This window comes from Gorilla gorilla, chromosome 7, assembly GCF_029281585.2.
Source record: "Gorilla gorilla gorilla isolate KB3781 chromosome 7, NHGRI_mGorGor1-v2.1_pri, whole genome shotgun sequence".
Classification (NCBI taxonomy): Eukaryota; Metazoa; Chordata; class Mammalia; order Primates; family Hominidae; genus Gorilla; species Gorilla gorilla.
Window position 1 is genome coordinate 20,676,978 of NC_073231.2, and position 21,879 is coordinate 20,698,856.

The following is a 21,879-nucleotide window of genomic DNA, read 5'->3' on the forward strand; positions in this document are numbered from 1 at the left end:
GTATCTCTGTACTGATAGAGCTGAATGGGGACGGGAAAAAAGCAGAGAACCATGATAACTAGTTTCTCCTAAATTCCCTGACACTAACTAACTTCAGTTAAACCCATAATGGTGACACAAAGTTTTTCTATATTTCTTAAATCATCTATTCTCTCACTGCCTTTTATCTTCAAACATACACCACCAAAAACTCATTCTCTATATGAGCTGGTGTTGTGTTTTGTGTCACTGAAAATACTGAGACCACCCCAAAAATCCTCCGTAAGATCACCACCACTTAGAGTTTCAGCATCTGTGCACACATACTTTGCCTTCTTTTTTCTACCTATGGATAAATTTCATCTTCTACTAGCCAAGGTCAAGATGTCTGCACTAGAATTCATTCCTCTCCTGCTTACACTCAGGAATATTCTTCTAGCAATTCTCCCTTTTTTCATGTCTGAAATTTTCGTCTCTAGTAACTCACTCTCCACAATAAATACTACTTCTCTTATCTTAGAATGTTACATTTACCCCATTCCTACTTCACTTACTATGTAAATTTTTATAGCAAAATGTGTACAAAGCATTTCATGTGCACAAAGAAAAATGTATACAAAGTTTTATCTGTTGTCTCTCATTTTCTTCCCCCAGTGTGCTATTCACCCCAATCACAGTTTTGCCTCCCACTGCAGCTGTGCCCATCAACAAAACCCCTTGACATCACTAAATCTAGTGGTCATTCTTTACCATCTGCTTGCTTGACACAACAGCATGATAGAATAATTGTGATCCTTGGAACCATTTTCTCCTCTAGGCTCTCAGGACTCTATCCACCGTGGTCTTGTCCAACTTCTCTTTCTTGTCTCTCAGTGTTCTTTCCTGGTTCCTCTTCCTTCCCCTCACTTCCATTTGGTGTGTCCCAGTGTTTAGTCTTTAGACTCTTTTATTTCTTATCTATACTCTTGGGTGACTACCTCAATCAATTTCATGGCTTTGAAAAACATACACAATCTTTCACTTATTAAAATTTATATATTCTCTGAACTCTAGGCTCATCTATTCAGCTATTTGCTATCTTAATTTGGATGTCTCACAGCCATCTTAAGCTTTACATGTTCAAGATTAACTCCTAATATTGTCTTCCACCAAAAATCCACTGTTGCTGAGCATGGTGACACATGCCTGTAGTTTCAGCTACTTGGGAGGACGAGGCAGGAAAATTGTTTGAGCCCAGGAGTTTAGGGCTGCAATAAGACTTTTACAAACAGAGTGACTCTGTTTCTGAAAAACAAATCAAATAAAATCATAGTGTTCTTCTTATAATCTTACCTGTCTCAATAAAAGGCAAATGAGTATTTCCAAATGTGAAAGCCAACTACTTTGGAGAGTCCCTTAACTACTTTTATTTACACTACAGCTGTAAACCTCCAGCAAATCTTGCCAGCTCTACTTTTGACATATACCCAGAATCCAACTGCTTCTCACTTCTTACTGCTACTACTGCTGGGCCCTGGCCCCCCTCACCTTCTATACAGATTCTTGTTGTACCTTTGGGTTGGTCTTCTCTAGATGCTGCTTTTGACCATCAACAAGCTTCCAGGATTATCTTTTTTAAATCTTTGGCAGAATGTTACCTTTTTTGCTTAAAATCCTATAGGGATTTTTATCTCACTTAGTGCAGAAGTCAGTTTTTTGTTGTGTTTTGTTTTGCTACAAGACACTATTTGACCTCCAAATTTTGCCATTAACTCTTTGAACTCCTCTCCTATTGCTCATGTTCTTATCCTGAGCTCTTTATTTTGGCCACACAATTTCTGGAAGGCCTAGGCAAATCCCTGCTTCAGAGCCCTTGCAGCAGGAGTTACATTTTCCCGCCATCTTTACTCAAATGTGAGTGAGGCTTTTATTGGCTATCCTTGTCTCCTTTTCTTGTATATTCATTATAGGCAGAATAAAAGATGTCCATATCCTAATCCCCCAAACCTGTGAATATGTTAGGTTACACAGCAAAGAGAAATTAAAGTTGTAAATACAATTAAGGTTGCTAGTTAGTGGCCTTTACAATAAGGACATCATCCTGGATTATCCCCGTGGGCTCCACAGAGTTCCAAGAGTACTTCGAAGTAGAAGAGCAAGGCAGAAGAGGAGAGCCAGAGTGAAACGTGACTACGGAAGAAACACACAGAGACAGGCAGCTTTGCTAGTGTTGAAGATGCAGTAAGAAAGCCATGAGCCAACATGAATGTGGATGGGCCATAGAAACAAGAAAAGGCCAAAAAATGAACTTGCCCCTAGAGCAACCTGATGGGAATGCAGCCCTGCCAATATCCTGATTTTAGCCCAGCGTGACCCATTACACACTGGGTCTATATGACCTTACACAACCAAAAGGTAGTAAGTTTCTGTTGTTTTAAACTCTTAAATGTGTGGCAATTTGTTACAGTGGCAATAAAAAGCTAACACCTACCTAAAGTTTAACCAACTTCTCAACATTCCTTTCCCCTCTCCGCTGTTTTATTTTTGCCATAGCATTAATTTCTTACTAATGTACATTATGGTTTCTTCATTTTTCTTATTAATGCTATGTCTCATTGGAATGCAAGTTCCGTGAAGGATGTAAGAACAGATATTTTTGCCTTTTTTGCTGATCGCTGTATCCCCATTACCCACAAGTGTGCCTAGAGCATGATAAATATTTATTAAAATTGTTGAATGAATACATTGAATATATATATATATGTGTGTGTGTGTGTGTGTGTGTGTGTGTGTGTGTGCTGATTGGTTATATTTAATTTAGATTCTCTCCATTGCTTTATCTTGTGCTTGTTAAGGACCTTTCTTATTTACTTACTGAGTTATTCAGTAATTACAACTTCTGCCCTCCAGTAAATCATCTTGCAGCCCTGAGTTCTCACTTTCTTAACTCCAGTTTACTTAATCCTTCTCCCTATAATTCCATACAACATTTGAAGCAAAAATTGCCCTTTTTAGAGCACTTTTTAAAACACCTGCTCACTCAGAAAGTATATCAGGAACAAAGGCATTTAGTGATTGTTGATATGCACTTGTTAAACATTGCTGAGTGGTCAGCACTGTGAACATAACAGATTACCTTGTAAAATCTTTTATGATATATTTAATCTTAATTTATTTTTGATGAATAACAAAACATATTAATCTTATAATTAGCAATAAATGAAAAACATAAGTTTATAATATTAATTTTGTAAAGTAATGACTATATATGTTGCAGAGACAAGAAGGTCATACATATACAGATGCCTTTATATGTTTTTACCCTAGAAAACTTAAAAAGATTCATCCATTTTCCTACCTAGATTTTATTTTGCTTTTGATCACTTTTCTTACCTTAATTTATATTTCAATATGGTATTTCATCTTCAATATTATACTTTTAAAAGTACTAGCTTCTAAGGAAAATAAAATCGAATTTACTCTTGAAATTACTTTTCATATGTATAATGTGATATCTACTTTATTCATATTATGTTAGATAGTAGGCAATAGTTTGGAGTGGCTGATTGCCCTGTTCATACTATTCCAAGCAATATCTAAAGACAAATGCACTAAACAAACTGAGTTAAACTTTATCTGCTGAAATTTGCAGCTTATTTAATGGCTTATGAGAAGAAACACACACACAGATTGAATAGAAAAGGATATTTCCCCATTAAAACATCCTTATGTATTCTGATTGTGATTACATGGAGGTCATTTTTCAAAATGCCAAATGGTTTCTTATCAGAATAAGAATGACACAAGCTGTGGTCTGACTTACGTGACATTGAATCTCAAAATGAGTCAGTAAAGTAAATTAAAAAGTGAGAGTTTTGCAGCAAGTTAGCACTCCCTCCTGAATCCTGCCTTGTAGAGTGTCATGATATATTGAACTATCAAGAGCATACTATACAAAACACACACACAGTTAGTATTTGCTCCAGAATTACGTTATTGTAAAATCAATGAGTTGACATCATGTATGAAATTTTCCATGCAAGGCTTCAGGGAAAATTTTGTGTGGTCAAACTCAGCATTAGTCCATCCCACTGGGTAATTACAGCATTCAAAACTCATGCCGATTATTACGGCCATTTAAGTCCATAATAACATCTGTCAATCTTCCAGCTATATTTATCTTATGAAGGTAATAGTGCTGTCTCACGTAGAAATGAAGAATATGTTAATTAAAGCAAATTGAAATTCTTATTTCCCATAATTTGAATGACTACCCAAAGAATTGGAAAATAACTGATCAAAATAAAAACAGATATCTAAGATTTTAAAATAAAGTTTGCTCTAATTTTTAGATCATTTTAATTACTTCTCAAATAGAGTCCAAACAAAATAGCATACCACTTCCTTTACTATGGTTTTGCAAATACAGTTGTGATAATTGGTCAATATTGTTTGGCAGAGGACAATTTCATCTGAAAGTTTATGAGTTTGGCTTGTATTAGTTCTGTAAAGATTGGCTTTAATTCCAAAAATCACCTATAAGCCATCGACCAAATGCTTTCTGTTTTGTTTTGCAATATGAGTAATAATACTCATCATAGGGGTTTTAAAAAGCATCCTTAGAAACCAGTTACCTTCATCCAAAGTTGTATTTAAATCTACAGGTGAAGAAACCTAAAGTAGAATGGTAAACTTCATCCACGACCCAAACTGGCAAATAAAGATAACCCAAAATATTTTTTGTCAGCCAGCACAACGTTTTGTAGTAGCTGTTATGCCTGTTTCTGTTTTTTCCATGATGTGAGGATGAAATGAACAGAGTCTGAAAACATCTCTGTTTAGAAGCTTCATTCAACTTTGGATAATAATTCCCTCTAATAACTTTTTTTTTTAACTTTCTGACTTCCTTACCAATTGGCTATTCAGTATCATATGGTACAGTTTACTTCAGAGCCAGAGCTTTTCCTCAAATTGTTATTATAATTTTTACAACTAAAATGCAAAACATCTATTTGTGTTATTATTAATCCAGATTTAATTTATTCGTTTATTAAAGAATACTAAACAACGTGAGCACATAAATAAAATACACTTTTAAAAGGAGAGTGAAAAACAATCCTTTCATCATGATTTTTATCTTCTGTATTCAATGGTTTGACCTGGCAGTTTGTCTGTTTGTTTGTTCATTCTTCAACCAATTTAAAAAAGAAAAACTATCCTGAGAATGACATCTATAGGCTATGAGCTAATTATCGCTGGTGCTTTTCTAATCAGATGACATAGCCAGGTCAAGTAAATGTTCTTGAATTTGTTAATCTATAGAACTAGATTATAATACTATATGTTTCACAGGACTTTTGTTAAAATTAAGTGGAATAATTTGAGAAATGTTATACCCAACATCTGGCAAACAGTAGGCTGAGTGGGTTCAGGGAGCAGGTCAGTTTTGTTAATCTATTGATTACCTTCATGCTTAGGACAATGCCTGGGACACTGAAGGAACTCAATTATAATTGTTCATGGAATCAGTGAATATATGAATAAAACCTACTTTCTATTTTTGACATCTAATCACGGTTTATTAGTGCAAAAACACAGAATTGGGGATGGACATAAGTCAATGAAAATGAAAGAAGAGTCATTATATAGAAATATCAAGAACAGTAAACATCCAGGTAGTTAAAGTAATATTTGTCTGGAGGACATACATAATTTAAAGAGAAATTCTGTCTTTAAACATTAGGTTTATATATTACTAAAAATAGTAATTATCTATCTTTAAAAAATGTTGACTGCCTAACATTCTAGAACATAGAGGGAGAACTGTAATTTTGTTTTCATTTTTAGTTTGTATGTGTTAACAAAATACTACTGCTAAAATGTCCTTCTCCACTGACTTTAACTGATATCCAGTAAACGTGTAATACCAGCAATTGGAGTCAAACCTAGATTTAAAAGTGACATATGATTAGAAAAAGGGAAGTAGAGATACACATTAAATATAATAATCTGTCACCTAATACATAGAAAAAATAAAAAATAATTTTCATGGTAAGAAAAGGACCACTTCTCAGACAATGCTCCTTCCCTTATACTTAAAAACATCAGCAGTGATAGACGATATTAAGAGGCTGTCTGTATTCACTTTCTAGTCATCCTGAAAGCCTTTCGTATGTTTCTTAAAATACTTAATGAAGAAAAGCCTTGAAAAATATTTTAGCAATATTCACGGTCATAAGTTCAGAAATCAATTGTATCTAATGAAAGAAACCTGACAAGCTGGCTTAATATTCAATATATGAGCTTGTTTTCCCACTGGCTCACATTTAAGGCACGTAAAATGTGCCTTTCAGGGAATGATATATTTGTGGAGTAAAGATGATACACTTTGCAAATATTCTTCCGGACAGATCATTCAAATGTGTGTCCTGTTTAGAACTTTGCTGCAACTTGAGTGTGTGGATGCTGTTAAGGACTGAATATCTGTGTCCCCCTAAAATCATATGTTGAAATCTTAACCCTCATTGTAATGATATTAGGAGGTGGAGCCTTTGGAAGATGATTAGGTCATGAAGGCGGAGCCTCATAAATGGAATTCACAACCTTATAAAAGAAACCCCAGAGAGCTCTCTTGCCTCTTTGCTTGCCATGGTGAGTACACAGCAAGAAAACGGCCTCTATGAAACAGAAAGTGGACGCCTAACAGACAATGAATCTGCTGACACCTTGCTCTTGGACTTCCCAGCCTCCAGAACTGTGAGAAATAAATACTTGTTGCTTAAGCCAGCCAACTTACGGTATTTCTGTTACAGCAGCCAAACTGACTGAGACAGATGCTGAGCTAGTCATTCCAATTTTTGATCACACAAAAAACCTAAAGCACATTTCCACGCCTGTTAAAATAGTTCCAGAGGTTATGATGATCATTTCCAAGAAAAACTAATCCAGACTATTTAAGTCTATATGGTATTTCTAAAGAGAGTATGTTAAACATTAATCATTTTTTTGAAGTTACTTTCTTCTTTTTCAGAATTGAGCTGGTCTTTATTTAAATCATTTATCTATTTATTACCACTAAAACTAAATTGACTTATCTTTTGAGAAACAGAAGCAGGGCCCAGAGAGATTTCTTTCCTTGTTTTGCTTTCACTGCCAATTTTCTTTTGCTACTAAAGTGTGCTGTTCACCTTCAAGAGCAGAGGGAGTAAGTTTTATGGACTCCTGCACTCCTTTATATATGGCGGCAACCTGAGTAAATACAGTAAAGATGCAACTAGAAACCTCACACTTTGGAAGATGACTTTAGTTTACAGAATCTGACTATCTATAGCTCTTAAAACTCTTGGCAGTAAAAATTTATAGCATCAGGAACAATTTTCTGTACCCCAGCACTGAGTCCTGCTTCAGGAAGAACATTCTTCCATCTGTATGAAAAATTGTTGCTAAGAGAAAATACTTTTATACCGATACATGTCTTGTGTTTTTGCTCCTTATCTAATATTCTAGATTTTCTCTTTAAAGACATTTTTCTTTCTGTTACTTGGGATTTATCTAGATCTCAGTTAAATCACTTATAGCTAAAGGCACTTTTAGAGATTTATAAGGTTAAGGATTTTCGATGATGTAGACATTGTATTCAGTTTCTAAAAGTTATTGTCCCTATAAGTCAAGTATATTAAGTCAAACTTTTAAAACAACCTGGTATTTATATTAAATAATACATCAGAATAAATTCTGAAGATTTTGAAATAGACTATATATTTACATTCTGTATTTTGTAGTTGAATGTATCTTGTTTGGTTCTGGAGCAAAGTGAGACGTAATCTTCCCTCCATTAAGCATAAATGGCATTCTAAATTCATACCAAACTTATACATGTACTAGTAGCAGTCAAGGAAATATTCCCAATCATATTACACAAAAATCTGTATAAGCTTCAAGATTAACTATGGATTTCTGATATACAAAGCATGATGTATTTTTGAGTAAGAATACAGATGGAAGTTCCATTTTAGCTCAGTTTTACATTTTTCAAATTTACTTTCTCTCTGATAGCTAACTTAACTTTTCAACAAACAAGCACTGATGGTAAACATGAAAATAGCTGGGAAAATTGATTACATTGATCTCTGTGGAACTAACAAAGACTCTCTCTTTGACCAAACTCCAGCCAGGCTCCTCTGGGCCTCCTGTTCCACTAGGCTTTAACTTTGGCCCACAAAGACTTCAACAAACACTAACATCATTTCTAACACCTCCAGGCCACATCCTTAAGATGACCCTAGGCCGCCTTATAGCACTTGTTTGAGAATATTCAAGGCTGCCAAAAATTTTTCTATTTGTTTCATCCAACACCTGAGTACAGAGCTTCTGTCTCCCAGTCTCTCTGGAATGATAAATATCTTCTATAATCTCCAGCTAGCAAGCACAGCTGGCCTAACCACAGTCACACTAACTAACCCTTTGTATTTTTTCACATCCTAGACTACCAAACTCATGCTCACCTCCTTTCCTATTTACTGCCTTGTTCTCTCTTTAGAATTTCCTGTACCTCTGTACAAATTAAAGTTGAGTTCAGTCCACAATGGACTCTTTTTTTCTATTGCAATAATCATTACTGACTGAAATGAGTCCTTACCATTTCACTAGTATCTGGCTTTATCATTGGCAAAATAATTTCTTTGTGTAGGATCCAGCACCAGCACAATGGGAGAAATGAGCCAAATAGCTACCCACAAAGATAATGTTTTTCAATACTGATTGTATCTAGATGCCATGAAACAATTGGCATCACTTATGGGTTCACCCTTTCCAAACTTGGCAATCCATTTTACATTGCCCTGGCTCTGTCTCATTATTGACAGGGAGCTTTTCAAACTCCTGAGCCTCTGTTTGTGTTTCAGATGGAGTTTAAGTTAATTCAGCCTTCCTAACTTTCCACAAAAAATATCATAGCCTTACGTTTACACAAACCTACACACAGAGACATGCATGTACACACACATACACTTTCATGAAATACTTCACAAATTAAGATGACCAGCACTCCTAGCCTTCCTATGGGCAAAGTCCAGAAGAAATCTCTCATATTGCATATAACAGCAACAATATTAATGGATAATGCATATTTTTCAGGAGAGGATAGAAAATCTGTGAATCATTAAGAAAGCAATGTTAGGTCCAGGCACGGTGGCTCACGCCTGTAATCCCAACACTTTGAGAGGCCGAGGCGGGCAGATCACGAGGTCAGGAGATCGGGACCAATCTGGCTGACACGGTGAAACCCCATCTCTACTGAAAACACACAAAAAATCAGCCGGGTGTAGTGGCGCCTGTAGTTCCAGCTACTCGGGAGGCTGAGGCAGGAGAATGGCGTGAACCCAGGAGGCGGAGCTTGCAGTGAGCAGAGATCACGCCACTGCACTACAGCCTGGGTGACAGAGCGAGACTCTGTCTCAAAAAAAAAAAAAAAAAAAAAACATAAAAACAAAAAAAACAGCTATGTTAGAAACATTGTGGTTTGGCACCACAATACATTGATTAAGAATAACAGATGTTGTCAAGAAGTTTTTTACCCTTATATTTATAAGATTAATTCAACGCCAATTAAAATTACTAGTGGGATTTACTTTTCAATTTAAAAAAAATGATGTCACAGTTTATTTACAACACTGGTTCTTGAACAGGAACTATTTACCCCCAGGAGACACTGGACAAAGTCTAGAGACATTTTTAGTTGTCACAACCATGATTATTCGTAAAGGTATCAAGCTGGTAGAGGCCAGAGATCCTACTAAACATTCTCTACTAAATAGTGCCTACAAGAAACAATTATCTGGTCCAAAATGTTAACAGTTGCCAAGGTTGAGGAATCTTGATTAGAATATGAAGGTCAGAAAAATGACAACACATTTTTTAACAAAGAGTAAAAACATGATGCTCAAATCTAAAAATATTATATTGTTCTAATAACTGAGTGGTATTGATGTAAGAATTGACAGAAAATTCATTGAATAGTATTGATAAAACTGAAACTAATACGTTGTAAACTAATGTAATTTGGTCCAATGTTTCTAGTTTGACTGCAAGTACCAGAAACCTTTTAAAAAACAATGCATCTAGGGCATGATCAAAGGAAAATAACAAAGATGTAAATAATAACTTGTGAACAGCAATACTAATAGTATTAACATAAAAAGAGCAGAGGATGTCCCTAAATAACCATATAAAATTCAAGGGGAGCATAGCCTTAAAAGTTTAAAAATAAATGAAATGCACCTTGCATCTATTTATACCTCCTTATTTTCAGTAATTCCTGATCCTCTCACTTTCTTGTCCTCATGGCAAACAATAAGTATAATGAAGGACCAGGTGCCATGTCTGCCCAGGCTCTTCCCCAGAGAGTGCTATCTTTACTTAATCACTTACCCTCTGTACATCCTCCCATCTCCCTATCTACCTCTAATCCATTAATGTTTGACAATTTGCTAACTCTTCATGTATTGACCTTCCACAAAAAGCTTTTTATTTTACTTATTTATTCATCTGTATTTGACAGATAATAACTGTGTGTATTTATAAGGTAAAACATGATATTTTGATTCATGTATACATTGTAGAAGTTTCAACTGTTGGGAAAAGCAGAGTGTTTGGAGAAGCTGAGGCAGGGCTTGCGTGTCGACATAATATAAAAGAGTCTTGGAACATGTCCGGGGTCCAGGGTCTAAAACCCCTTGTGGCCTTTGGAACACCAAGCTCTGCGCTAAACAGTTGGAAGGCTACCCTGACACACCATAATCTAAGCCCAGGGCATAAAATCCCTTGTGGCTTGGATAGAATCCAGGGCTCGTGGTTCTGGAATGTGTCTAGACTTGCTGGCTCCCCGCTCTTTGCTCTCCCAGGATTGATTGTGTCTTGAATTAAAAGAACCTGCTCTCCATTATCTCAAGTAGCAGAGCAAATGCTAAACCATCACAGCTGTAAATCATGTGCTTAATGCAACGTGCCCTTTTGACCTCCACATTCTCACTGCCTGTTTCTCTGTTGGATTACCAATAAATAGATTGGGCTCCCAGAGCTCGGGGCCTTTGAAGCTTTCATGATTGTGATGGCCCCATGGTCCCACCTTTCTCTCTCAAACTGCCTTTTCTCAATCTTTTGATTCCACCGAACTTCATCGCCCCCACGACCTGGTGTTGGGTCTGATCACCCCAACATTCAACCAAGCAAATTAACACATCTATTACCTCATCCTCTTACCATTTTTTTTTGTAGTGAGAATGTTAAAAATTTATTTTTCCGGCAATTTTGAAATACGCAATACATTATTAACTGTGGTCACCACGCAGTGCAATACATTATTGCACTAAAAATTATTCATCTGGTCTAAATGCACATTCGTACCCTCTGATCAATATCTCCCTTGTCCCTATCCTTTCTCCTCCCCCGCACTTCCCAACCTCTGGTAATCACCTTCCTACTCTCTGTTTCAAGGAGATTGACATATTTAGATTCCACATATAAGTTAGATTGTATAGTGTTTGTCCTTTTGTCTTACTCCACTTAGCATAATGTTCTCCAGTTTCATCTGTGTTATCACAAATGAGAGAATTTCCTTTTTTAAGGCTGTATAATATCTCATTGTTTAAAATGGAATGCCACATTTTTAAAATTTATTTATCTGTTGATGGACACTTAAGTTGCTTCCATACCTTAACTATTGTTAATAATTCTGAAATAAACATGTGAGTACAGGTATCTGTTCCACATACCAATTTCAACTCTTTTGGATATATACCCTATAGTGGGATTGCTGAATCATATAGTAATCCTATTTTTAGTTTTTTGGGGAAACTCCAAACTATTTTCCAAAACGGCTGTACTAATTTACATTCCCAATGACAATGTACAAGGGATTCCTTTTCTCCCTTGTTAACACACGTTACCATTCATTTTTTTTTTATTACAGCCATTCTAACAGGAGTGAGATGGTATTTCCATGGTTTTAGTTTGCATTTCTCTGATGACTACAGATGTTGAGCATTTTTCATATTCCTGTTGGCCATTTCTATCTCTTCTCTTCAATATGTATGGGCCAAGCACAGTGGCTCACACCTGTAATCCCAGCACTTTGGGAGGCGAAGGCGGGTGGATTGCTTGAGCTCGGAGGTTCAACACTAACCTGGGCAACATGGCAAAACCCCATCTCTACCAAAAAATAAATACAAAAAATTAGTCAGGCATGAATGGTGGCATGCACCTGTGGCCCCAGCTACTCAGGAGACTGAGGTGAGAGGATGGATCACTTGAGCCCAGGAGGCAGAGGTTGCAGTGAACCAAGATCACAGCACTGCACTCCAGCTTGGGCAACAGAGTGAGATCCCATCTAAAAAAAAAAGAAAGAAAAAAAAGAAAAGAGTAAAGAATAAAGAGAAAATGTCTTTTCAGATTTTGCCTATTTTTTAACAGTTTGTAGACATGACTAGAGGCACTTTCTTGGCAAAGGCCGTACTAGAATTGGACCTAAAGTGGTTAGAAATTTTAGAGACAGTTTTTTGGGAAAGGGTGTACCATGCAGAAGATTCATGTTTGCCATATAAAATGGGTTTGTTAAATGACCAGTGGTGGAATGTGGGGAGGAAGGAGTTGTATTTGTGATGTATGGTAAAAAAAATTTCAAATGGTTAATTAAAACAAGGTCACTTTGAACGATCTAGCATATGTTGATATTTTCTTTCATCATTTGAAGCCTTGCTTAGGAATTTGGATATTGAAACCATTTAAGATGTGAGTAAGCTTGACCTGATAGAATACACAAAATAGTTACTTGTTACACAGAAATTTCATAATGTCAATAGGTGAATCTGTCAGAAAAAGAAATGAAAGAATCTTTAAGTTGCTTTTAGATTGATTTATTGCCACGTTTAAACTAGTTTTACCAGAGAGAATTGTTTTTGCCTCATCAGTGTGACTGAATCAGTGGGCTGGAAAATAAAATTTCTGAGTTCCATTTTTACTATGTTCCAGCAAGGAATTTGAACAAGAAACTTTGTCTAACTCCTTTTATACATACAAAAAATTAAATTGTAAAATGTCTAGCTTTCTGTAGTGATTAATGTTTCACTAACTGACCAAATCTACCGGTTAAAACATACAGCTGTAATTCATTGAAAACTTCATAAAGATTACGTGTCATTTTATAACTGCATTTTAAGTTTCATTTATTTTGCTTTATTTTAGGCATTATAGAAACATGGCAAATGGAGTACCATTTCAATATGTTTTAGTTTACCAAGCAATGCATCATGCATTTTGTCACTGAAGCCTTGTAGAATACCTATAAACTCAGCAGCCATCTCTTCTAAATGTCTTTAATAAACTCACTCTGCTACTCTCTGGAAGGTGAAAAGTCTGATCCAAACTCTAAATTCTGATTCTCCTACAAACCTATTAAGTGAATTGATGACTTTGTTTTCACTTGGATGATATATTAAAATGAGAAGCTTCACCAGAAGGTAATTCCCTTAATTTCCCGTGATCTACCTGAATTCCACACATCCTCTGCCCCATTCTCCTCTGAATCCCATCTGCCCCGACTTCTCGTCTTAGCCTTCATCATTGATGTATTTGTCCATGAATGGCTGTTTCTCACTACTATTCATACATATTCTTTCACATTAAAACATATTTAAAAATACACTTTTCTCCAACCTACCACCCCATGACACTCAAACTTGACTAAAACATTGTCCTGACTCACACCTTTGTTTTACCCCACTCATTTCTGGAGGTCAAACTACAAAGTGATGAACAAAACCAAGCACAGTGGCGGTACAGGTCCAAGCATTAAGATCTCAGTATGTGGACACACGCTGAATGCTGGAAGACTACCCTGTTGTTTTTCATATCTCCAATCACAGAATGCAGAATGAGCTATCTGAACAGGCTTCAGAATTTTAACCTCATCTCTCCTCCCTTTATGCCATGAGATAATACCCCTTATTGCAAATCATCACCCTTCAGGAATACAGAAATGTACATATAAGTATTTAAAGAAATGATAGGAGAAGAAAATGGATTTTGTGGGTAAGTAGAAAGACAGGCTCTGAATCCACAGTTCTTGCACATTATTTCTTCAATGACCACTTCACTCCCATTTAAAAAAACTGCTCAGAATAACAGTAATATCTTACTGTAAAAAGCAGCTGTATAAATAAATTACAATAATTATATTCCATAACTGTAATCTTATTATTACAGAAAGTATTGTAAATAAACTATACATACAGCCATAATATTACAGAGCAAACATTGTGTTATTGAAATGTTAGATATAATGCGCTTCTCAATACAAACTAAAATGTAACTGCATTTCAATACTGTAGCACTTATTAAGAATTATGGAAACTCAGTAGATGAAATACTGTTTTAATATACCATTTAAAATGTTAATAGTATTTCATTTTAAATGATGGAATCATTACTTATGAGCATAACAATCAGAATTATCTCCAGAAATGTATTTTAGACAAGTTTTAATGATGTGTTTTAAAAAATTTACTGAATATAGAACAACTTTGTTCTCAGCACTTTCAATAATTTACTAGTGATGTAATTTTTCAAGTTTGTTTACTCATAATAAATTCAAGTACATATGCAAGAAATGCATTTATATGAAAATCACATGATACAAGAAAAAGAAGAACGTGACAAATGTTTGAAATTGTGATTCTAACCTAATACAAAACATCACAAACCTTTTGCACTTTACAAAAACACAGATCATAGTTTTGTGAGCTATGGAACCATAAAAATGTCAGTAACATTAGGAAGTTTTTTCCCGTGTACTGCATATGTTTTAATACTTAATTTTTTTACACAATCTTTATCTCTGAGTTTTTATTTGTGGACACATAGCTTCCAAACAATGGGGGTTGCATTCCATCATATTAGAACATTTAGTTTATTTTCAGTATGTTTGATGAATCTACATGCGTGGAAATATTTTTATCAATTTAATTGAGGTATAATTTATGTCCAGTAAATTGAGTTCTCTTAATTGGCAATGCAATTAATTTTAACACTTCATGCACTGGGGAAGGCATTGCTATAATCAAGCTACAGAACATTTTCTTTGCCCGCAAAGCCTCCTCCCACTTCTTTGCAGGGCCTCTGTGCCTCCATCACCCTGATCCATCCTAGATGACTACTAATCTCTGCTCTGTTGCTATAGACTAATTGTATTTTTTTAGAATTGTGTATAAAGAAAATCATACAGTAAGTTTTGTATCTGGTTCAGTGATTTTGAGACAGACGAATGTTGTTTTCTGATTCAGTATTACATTTCATCTTATTGATTAGTATTATTCTATTGTTAAAATCTACAAAATATTTTTATCCATTCTTTTGATGGACATTTGGGCTGCTACCAAATTTTGGCTATTACAAATAAAGCTTCCGTGAATATTCTTGTAGAAATCCATCTTTAGACATAAACTTTCATTTAATGCATTTACATTAATAGAAGTGCAGTTCTTACCTCAAAAAGTATGTGTACAATTGACTGTGTAAGAAATTGCTAAAGCACTTCCAGAGTTTTAGTAATCTTTTATACAATCACCAGCAATCATTGAGAGTTCTATTTGTAACTTTTCACACATTTACTATTGTCAATATTTCTAATTTTAGTCATAGTGGGTGTTAGAAGACATGTTAACTATGACTTTAATTTACATTTTCTGATAACTCACATGCTTTTTTTTTGGCCATTTGTGTATCTTCCTTTGTGAGAATGCTAACTCAAAGTCTAAAATAATCGCTCATTTTATATTGAGTTATATGATAGTTTGGGCCTTCCAAAAAGCAAATGCTAAAATGAGATTAGACATGCAAGAGATTTATTGGGGAAACAGCTGTGAAAAAAAATAGAGCCAAAGAAAGCAGGGCGATCTTTAGACCACAATGCTGGTCTGACACCTGTAAAGGAAAGGAAAGGGGAAGGAAAGTGAATTGGGTAGGAAGAATGTCAGACCACTGCAGCACCATATGGAAAAGACTCAGAAGAGTTGATGGAGAGTCCTGAAACCAAAGTAATCCACTAAGGAGTCCCCCATCTCATGGGAACAGGCCTGCATTAGCACAGCTGGTGTGCTCCATCACGGGTAGACACAGCAGTGACCAGCATTGCCTCAGGGAAAATGTGAGACAGCAGCAGGGGCCTGCAGTCAGTTGCACCTTCTCAGCAAAAGATTACAGCCCCCACTTCCCACTCCACCCCACAAACCTTCTTTCTGCAGGTTCTAGCAATACTCCTGTGTGGTGCAAGTGCCTCTCCCTCTCTCTCTGAGGGGAAACGTAGAAGAGGAAAGTTGGTGGAACTAACTGCTGGCCTGTTTGAAAATTTATGCTCAGGGCCACACTGCTACTCCTTCTATTTCTCCTCCATTATCCATTTTAAAGTCTTATCCTCGCTCTCACCTTGGCAGGTCTTACTGGCTTATCTGGTGTGACCCAAACCATTATCTCTGCAGTATCTCAGCCCTGGAAATCACACTCTTATCAGGCCAGTATTGCTATATGTATTTAGTACCCAGAGCCACCCAGTACATCACCTGGGTTCAGCACATCTACAGCCCCCTGCGCTCACTGATTGGAAGCAGTGTTATGTCTTCTTGTCTACCAGAGTCAATTGCCTCTGATTTATGGTGACTCCTCTTCTCACCTGCTGGTTCCTGTGATTTATGGTGACTCCTCTTCTCATCTGCTGGTTCCTGGTCACAAAAAGTCCAAAGAGCCCTGGCAGTTGCCATAACTTGTGGCCCAGTGGAATTCTTTATTTGACTCTGGCAAGAGTGTGCCACACTGGGAACCATGACCTTCAGTTCAATGGAAATCGGAGTTGTGGGAATGCATAACACAAACCATCTCAGTCTTAGAGACTGATTGTATATCACTTTCCATTCCTTGGCATCCTTTTTTATTGAGGACAATGAACCATATAAATCTTTAATTTAATGCATGTAATGCACCCAGAAGGATAACACCCATTCTTTCAGAGTGTTGCCTCTAAACTGGCATTTTAACTGTGCTTTTAGAAGGCTGTGTCAGAGCTCTGTGGGGCCGGCTGCTTCAGGATAATGCATTATGTATTACAACCATTGCATTTCATGATCATGGACTACTTGAGGTCTTAGGCCGTGCACTAAAGAAGAGAAAGCAATAATAGGCATAAAAATTAAAAAGAAAGATGTAAAAGTGCCTGTATAGAATGAATATGCTATCTTCTTAGTAGAATACATTAAATAATCTGCTTAAAGAAACCAATTGAAACTATTAAGTTAGTTTAGCAGAGCAACAGGGCATAACAGCAATATACAAAAATCGATTGTAATTCTATATAGTGATAATAAACAAATGGCAATTTAAATTAAAATTACAACATAATCACATGAAAAAACATGAAATACTTAAAATATGCAACAAAATATGTGCAATGATATCAGCCAGCACAGTATTGACATAAGGCTATACATATAGAACAACGGAACAGGATGGAAGCAGTGATATGCAAAAAATTAACTTGAAAGGGATCATAGGCCTGTTCAGAAAACCTAAAACTATAAATCTTCCATAAGAAAACACAGGAGAAGAGAATTGTCCTCAGCTTAGGCAAAGATTTATTATGCAAAAAAAGCATTAAGTTAAAAAGTTAAAAAGCATTAATCATAAAAGAAAAAAATTATAAATTACACTCCATCAAAATTTAAAGCTCCTGCTTTTGAAAGATTCTAAACATGAAAAAGCAAAAGATATATCAGAGAAAATTTATGTAATTATCTGTTAAAAAGCTCTAATCCAGAATAAAGGCTTCTTTCTAACTCATTAACATGACAAATAATTTAAGAAAGAACTGGAGACAGAAAGAAGCAGAGATAACCAAGAAAGATATATAAATGGCAAAAAAAAAAAAAAAATCACGCAAAACCCTGATCAACTTCATTAGTTGAAATACAAGTTGAAACCTCAGTGAGATACCACTACACATGCTACAGAATGATTAAAATGAAAAAGACTGGTCAAGGCAAACATTGATAAGGATGACTTCTGGTGGGAATGCAAAATGGCACAGTCACTTTGGAAACTATTTTGTTAATTCCTTGGATAGTTAAACATATACTTGTCAAATGATTTACCAATACCACTTTTAGACATTTACCCAAGAAAAATGAACACACATATGCTCCCTAATGCATGTGAATGTTCATAGAACTAGAAAGTGGTGTGGGCATACCACAACTGGTCTATCACACATGAGTAAGCAAAAAAAATGACACATCCATACAATGGAATACTGCTTAGCAATGAAAAGGAAGGGAATATTGATACACACAATATCAATATCTTTTTGTGAAAGAAGCCTGACACAAGAGACATTGCACTGTATAATTCCACTTATACAAAATTCTAGAAAAAGTAGAACTATAGTGAAGAAAGGTCATCAATTATTGCAAGAGATGGGAGTAGGACATTGACTCATGGGACGTGCAGAAACTGAGGGGTGATGGTAATTTCCCACATCTTTGATTCTGATGATATTTAACTGACGATATGTATGTCACAAATCATCTAAACATATACATAAAATCGGTGAATATTTCTATCTATGTCAAACCACATGAATGGTGATTTAAAACAAAAGCACATTATCAACACTGTAATAATGAACCTCCAGAGGGCTTCAGTTTAGCTAGAACTAATGAAAGCATACAAAATACCTTCCAGAATTACTGCCTAAGGACAGGTGACCAGAGCACTTGTCCAGCAGCTTTCAGCCCTTGTGTGGTTTGTTACTTAATCTTGTCCATCATAGCTATGTAGGTTCTTGGGACAAGGCCCTGGAGCAGAAAGAAGAAAGACATCTGCTGTCCAGGGAGGCTAGATTCTTGTCTTCATGCTTGTCCTAATTAAAAAATATTATTTTCTTTCTTCCTGTTCAGGAAGTTGGCCCTTACCTAGATGAAGTCAGAGTCTTGGTTTATAGCCAAAATAAAAGAGGGTTAAAAATCAGGAGTTTTGCCACAATGAGATATCATCTCACACCAGTTAGAATGGCGATTAGTAAAGTCAGAAAACAATAGATGCTGACGACGCTGTGAAGAAATAGGAACGCTTTTACCCTGTTGATGGGAATGTAAATTAGTTCAACCACTGTGGAAGACCGTATGGCAATTCCTCAAGGATCTAGAACCAGAAATACCACTTTACCCAGCAATCCCATTACTGGGCATATACCCAAAGGAATATAAATCATTCTACTATAAAGACACATGCACACATATGTTTATTGCAGCACTATTTACAATAGCAAAGACATGGAACCAACCAAAATGCCCATCAATGATAGACTGGATAAAGAAAATATGGTACATATACACCATTCAATACTATGCAACCATAAAAGGGAATGAGATAATGTCTTCTGCTGGGACATGCACGAAACAGGAAACCATCATCCTCACAAACTAACACAGGAACAGAAAACTAAATACCTCATGTTCTCACTCATAAGTGGGAGCTTAACAATGAGAAAACATGGACACAGAGAGAGGAACAACACACACCAGGGTCTCTTGAGGGGTACGGGGCGAGGGGAGGGAACTCAGAGGATGAGTCAACAGGTGCAGCAAACCACCATGGCACACATATACCTATGTAACTAACCTGCATGTTCCGCACATGTATCCCGTTTTCTGTTGTTCTTGTTGCTTTTTTTTTTTTTTAGAAGAAATAAAAAAAAGAATCAGAAGTTTTGGTTGTAATATCAAATTTGCCACTAACTGGCTATATGTGTTGCAAGAAGTCAGTTTTATTTCTGTGTCAAATTTTTCTCATTTGTAAATACAGGGGTTGAGTAGCTGTTTTCAACATTTTTTAAAAAACTAATATTGGTGTGTTGCTCATCCAACCGAATTTACTCAACAATAATTTATTTGACTACCACTATTGGGGTGTGTGTGTGTGTGTATGTTTGTGTGTGTATATATATACACACACACAAATATATATACACATACATACATATATATTCACATATATACACACATCTGCAAATATATGCTAATGAGAACTTCAGATACGTGACAATTTTCATATTTCAGTGATATAACTACAGAAAAAAGCAAATAAACTAATCATTTAGTCTATACAGTTTTATCATGGCTAAATGTTCATTTTCCATTAGCGATTTTGAAATATTAAAAACCAGCTACTGAGCTCTTTCCATTAGTAATTATTGCCTTTCAGTAAGATCTTTCCACTTATAGAAACAAATATATATGTAATCCCTAAAGACTCTTCCTCACATTTCTGATTATCTGCTTCTATGTCTCTTGATTGCTCTCCAAAGATAGATAAAAACAAAGTAAACTATGGATCTTATAAAATACACCATTTGTAATACAACAGTATTAGTAAATTCATGTAAAGAGGAAAACCATGAACCAATTCAATTGCATTTAATACAAAATGTCAACTATATTTCCAGTTTAGACACCCTCTGAAGAATAGATCAGAATTGTTTTGACTTGGACCATTTGCTGTTACCTATAGGCTTTTGAGCGTAGCATTATTTTCCCTCCACTGTGACAAATTTCACAAGATAAATGGAATGTGGATGGGATTTTGTGTCATCTTCCATGCATTTGTTGAGTATAGATTTCCCATATTCTGCAACACCTTTGTGTTTTCAATTTCCTTATTTTCATAAATAAAAAAATGCTGCAGCTTATAATAATAAATACAGACAATTAAAAACTTGAGAACAAATCAGAGGATTATGCAGTGAGCTACAAAACCATTAACTGGGATTTTGGAGTGTGTGAATGATTTTTCAAAAAACTAAAACGTGAAGCCAGATTGTAGTAAGTAACTTCCATTATGACCCTCAATGATCCCCACCCACTTCCTAGTATTCCCCTCTTTGTCACACCTCCTCCCTTTGAGTGTGGGCTAGACCTAGTGACTTGCGTCTAAGGAGCAGGATACAGCGTAAATGATTGGATGGCACTTCTGAGGTTAGACTTTTGCTTCTCTCTTAGATGATCTCTCTTCTTCTCTTAATTGTTTGCTTGGAGGGAAGCCAGTTACCATATTTTCACCAGCCCTATGGAAAGGCCACAGGGCAGGAAATGAACTCAGAGAGATCTCCAGCTAATAACCAGCAAAATGCTGGTGTTTGACAGTAAGCATGTGAGTGAGCCTGGAAATGGGTCTTCTGAGGCCTGACAATGACCAGGTGAATAACCTTCAAAGCAGATCCTTCTTCTCCCAGGTGAGCCTTGAAAGGACTGTGGCCCTGGCCACCACCTTGATTTCGGCCTTGTGAGAGACACTGAACCACAAACACACAACTAAGCCACACACAGATCCCTGACCCAAAGAAATCATGAAACAATAACTGTTTATTATTTTAAGTTGCTAAGTTCAGGGATTATTTGTTACACAGAAATAGGCAATGAATACACCTTGCTTCTCACAGCAAAAAAAAATCACTCACACAAGATACACAGTTCCTGATGATAGCATCAGATACTGAAGTCTATTTCTGTATTAAAGAGTCTGAAGCTTCAGCATTTTTATTCAGCCATTTGGGGCCAAGTAAAGAGAAAATGGCATTTAAGGCAGATTACTTTTTCTGTAAGTCTTAGCTCATTTGCTTTAACTGAGAGTTTGGCTAATCTCAACCATTTTAGACCAATCTTAATTATTATTCTGTCAATAATACTTCGGTTCATTTATTGTAAATCTGAAGAAAGAAGTTATTTTTTGAAGATTCGGGTAGTTTCTCATAATTAGATAAATTAAACAGTCGCCTGGAAAATAACTTGAGAATTTCTGCCTTTTAGCTTTCTTTTCCTAATAGAT